Consider the following 4,768-nt stretch of genomic DNA (forward strand, 5'->3'; position numbering starts at 1 on the left):
TTGATTGGGGGGAGGGTTGATGTGTTAGGGGGTTTTCGGTTAGGTGTGGTGGTGGTGATTGGTGGTGTGGTGGTGGTGGTGATTGGTGGTGAGTAGTGGTGGTAGTGGTGGTGGTGGTGGTGGTGGTGGTGGTGGTGGTAGTAGTAGGTGGGAGGGGGGGGGGGGGGAAGGGGAATGATGGTCTGTGGATTCCTTCTCCGTACCCCTTACATATAAGCAAAAACATGCCTTCCTGTGGGTATAGAAACATTAACACAAATTATATCAGTAACTGATATTGTAGCCTTTTAAACAGAAAAGATTTGTACATACAAATACTTTTAAATTATCATTTATTTGTGGAAATGGCATTTACGTCATTAAATTGATACCTCAGCATCAAGTGTCCTGCAGTGGTCCAGTGGTAAAGTGTATATAAGTGATGCGTATTCTTGGAGTTGCGAGTTCAAACCCGGATTAAGCTATATATATATATATATATATATATATATATATATATATATATATATATATATATATATATATATATACAACATGTTTTGTTTTGGTTGTTTGTTTTTGTATAAAGCCTCACACACTATATATAAGCGAGTTTGTTTTAAACATGACATACATATTAATTCATTTTACCAGGCCTTATTCCACACAACTCCGTGAATTTCCCGTGGAGCCAGCCAGCCAGCCATTCAAACAAAAACAAACGAAACAAAACAAAACAAAACAAAAAACATTATTGCCAACAGCATTTGGTGTTCCCAGGCGGTCACCCATCCAAGTACTAACCAAACCCAACGTTGCTTAACTTCGCTGATCGGACGAGAAAGCGGTGTTCTCAACGTGGTATGGCCGTTGGCATGAGACTGCCTACACATTGTGGCTAATAAACCAACTCTTTTTAGTCATCACGGCAGGATACGGACCTTCTTGTGGTGTCTTAATGGTAATTGTATCCTAACATATTTTGTCTCCTTGGCATGGATATTTAACATCGTTTATTCAGTCTTGGGTTTATGTTCTTTCGCCATTTACAGACATTTTACATCTACCTACTCCTCAGCCTACCCTAGCCAATTTCTAATGAATTTGTGGATTTTCTTTTGTAATACATACATGTGTGTGCTCATCTGCTCTTCAGTTTTTATGATATTTGTCTCATCTGTCCTGCTTTATGATACTTTACAAAGAACATGAACAAATGCTTCTATTTTAGAGAAGATATGGGATCCAGGTTTCGGAGCCAGTAAAACCAACCGTCGTGATTGGTGGGACGAGTTGCCAGGTTGCAGCTTCTGTAACCGTGCCGGCACATAAATAGGTTCGGCTCAAGCGGCGGCAGCATCATTCCCCCGTGACTGTCTGAGCGTCTCTCATCACCTTTGGTTATCTCATCATCATCATGGTAGAAGCAAAGCCTACCAAGAAGGCTGCGGCTGCTGCTGCTGCTGCTGTGGTGGCCACCACCAGGAACCTCGCGTCAGGTTGCTCACCCGAAAACTAGTCAAATGGTTTCTAGCCGCGGTCGCAGCACTCAAAGACGTAAGGGCTCGTCTCTACAAGCAATCAGAAGTACGTTGTTGCCAACAACAAAGTCGAGGCTGCCAAGATCGCCATTTACATCCGAAGATTTCTCAAGAAAGCAGTGGCTGACGGCATTCTGTTCAGACCAAGGGAAGTGGAGCTAGTGGATCATTCAAGCTGGCCGTAGCAGAGAAGAGGGCCGTTCTAACTCCCAAGAAAGCCACCACAACCAAGAAAACCATCTACAGCAGCAAAGAAGGCCGTGGTAACTCCCAAGAAAGCCGCCACAAGCAACAAACCACCTACAGCCTTGAAAAAGAAGCAGCAGCAGCAGCAGCTTGTTGTGGGAACAAAAAGCCCAAAATAAAGAGAGCTTCAAAATCTCCCAAACCACCCAAGGCAAAGAAAGCTGTCAAGAAAACAACAAAGGCAAAATAAACGACGACATGCAAGCAGCATGAATACACATGACAATAAACATCCAGGCCTCCCCCCTCAGTGGAGGGGCCTCATATGATTCAAAAAGAGTTTAGTTTTGTAGACAAATAAACATACTTTTGGGGTAGATTTACTCTGTATATTATATATATATCTATATCTATATATATATATATATATATATATAGATATATATATATATATATATATATATATATATATATATATATATATATATATATATATATATATACACACATACATGGGTGAGGTGATATGGTACCAAAGTTTGGGTGAGGTGATTGACATTTACACAAGATAAAACACGAACCAATGGAATCTAAAAACATAAGAGATGGAAGTAACTGCAGAAGGCCTATTTGCCCATAACACAAGCACTTCCTCTTGATGCTTCTATAATGGTCGGAGTCTTGAAGCTATAATATATATATATAGATATATATACATCTATATATATATATATATATATTATATATATATATATATATATATATTATATGCACACAAAACTAAATAGTCTGTTAGACAAATTGCCCTATTAGAGGCAAGTTGACTAACAAGCCGAATGACTGCAATTGTTTTGAATTTGAGTTAAATCTAACATAGAATGTAATCAAACCTAACCCTAACCTATGCTAACCCAAGCTAAGCTAACCTAACCTAACCTAAGCTAAGCTAACCTAACCTACCTAACCTAACCCAGCAATTTCATGATCTTAATAATAATACTGTTAATTGGATAAACCAAATTTGGAAAGAAATGTTCGAAAATAACAAAATTAACTGTTCTTGTTAGGAAAATTGGGCCTTGCATACTTGTCCCAATAGTGTGGTTCTCGCTTTAGGTACGACATAAACGTATACCTAAGTTGAGAGAGAAAAAGATTCGCACTCAAACATGCATATCGATGCCAGTCCTGAATTCTGGGTAGATTATTCGTGTCCTCCCTTTTCATTTACCATCATTTGGATACTATCAAAACAGCTTCTGAGAAGGATAAAATGAATAAAACGGGTAGCTCACTCATGTAAAAAGGAAGAGTTGGGAAAGATCTCTCTCTCTCTCTCCTCTCTCTCTCTCTCCCCTCACCCCCCCCCCCCCCCCACCACCAATGATCCTGCTCTGCTAGTATATAACGGAACAAACCTTCCCCCCCCCCACCCCTCCCTCCCCAATCAGAGTCCCTTTAAGCATGCGAGGATAAAAAATAGATTTCATAAGACCCAATGTGCTAGCTGATATCAAAACATTTATGTTATCGTCTATTAAGCCCTTCAGTAAAAAAGTATAGGGACCTAATTAGGTCCCGTTTTGAGGTGGTGGTGGGTGAATCGATGGATTAGCCAAGCTCTTATCCGCCGAATCCGTTAGAGGGTACGACCCTGGCGCTTCAGAGCGTACACCACGGTCCCATGGCAGTGACGGTCTTCCTCTTGGCGTGTTCCGTTAGGTTACAGCATCACGGATGACGTTCTCGAGGAACACATTCAGGACGCCACGGGTCTCTTCGTAGATGAGACCCGAAATACGCTTCACGCCGCCACGACGAGCTAAGCGACGAATAGCGGGCTTGGTGATGCCCTGATGTTGTCACGTAGCACCTTACGATGACGCTTGGCGCCACCCTTTCCGAGTCCCTTGCCTCCCTTGCCGCGTCCAGTCATGGTGTTGAAGTTGTGTGAATAATAAAATTTCGGCACGATTTCCCCAGACTATATCCCGTCAAGCGGACGTACTTGTAGCATGGCAACTCCTAACTCCTGCCTGTCCTTACTTTATGCTTGTACTCGAGCAGAAACACGGCTTTCTCACAACGCTTTCAAAACTGCAGTTGCCTACTCGTCTGTTTCACGTCTCTGTGAAATGACTTTTGCACAAATCCAAAAAATAGAGCAAAATCAGCGATAATAGTGTTTGAGGTGAGCTGCCTGTTGGCTGCAGCCAGAGGAAGGAGGGGAGGGGCAACGGGGTGACGTAGGCGAGTCGAGCAGCCAATGGCGCTCGAGCAAGCGCCTCGAGACGGCGTATATAAGCAAAAATTTTTCGGCGCCCGGCCATCACAAACCACAGTTGTTCACCATGGCTCGCACCAAGCAGACTGCTCGCAAGTCCACGGGAGGCAAGGCTCCTCGTAAGCAGCTGGCCACCAAGGCAGCACGCAATCTGCTCCTGCCACAGGGGGCGTGAAGAAGCCTCACCGTTACAGGCCCGGAACGGTCGCCCTGCGTGAGATCCGTCGTTACCAGAAGAGCACAGAGTTGCTCATCAGGAAACTTCCCTTCCAGCGTCTGGTGCGCGAGATTGCCCAGGACTTCAAGACCGATCTTCGCTTCCAGTCGTCTGCCGTCATGGCTTTACAGGAGGCATCCGAGGCTTACCTGGTCGGTCTCTTCGAGGACACTAACCTCTGTGCCATCCACGCCAAGCGTGTCACCATCATGCCAAAGGACATTCAGCTTGCTCGCCGTATCCGTGGAGAGCGTGCATAAGCTAAAACGACCACCCTAGTATACACCAAACTCGGCCCTTCTCAGGGCCAAAATATCCTTCTAAGGAGATTTCAGACATTCCTAGCATCAGTCATATGAATTAACCTTCATCTATACATATAATAAATAAATAAATACAATAATTTAGGTGTCATACATACACTGTACACGTGATATCAATAAATCAAGTCATTTGTAGTACAACCTGTCCTCTTACAAACAAAACGCCGTCGCTTTTCATTCTTATGCACTGCCAAGGATCCTTCCCCCCCCCCCCCTCCAAAAAAAAAAAAAAAATTGT

General features: G+C 43.4%; 1 non-coding gene across 1 annotated transcript; it reads right to left on the reverse strand.

The window, feature by feature from the left end:
* Window positions 1-734: 734 nt before the first annotated feature.
* LOC138350708 (5S ribosomal RNA) lies at window positions 735-854 on the reverse strand. The gene has a single exon (XR_011222236.1). It is a non-coding gene; the product is annotated as a 5S ribosomal RNA (ribosomal RNA).
* Window positions 855-4,768: the final 3,914 nt, after the last annotated feature.

This window comes from Procambarus clarkii, chromosome 46 (assembly GCF_040958095.1).
Source record: "Procambarus clarkii isolate CNS0578487 chromosome 46, FALCON_Pclarkii_2.0, whole genome shotgun sequence".
NCBI lineage: Eukaryota > Metazoa > Arthropoda > Malacostraca > Decapoda > Cambaridae > Procambarus > Procambarus clarkii.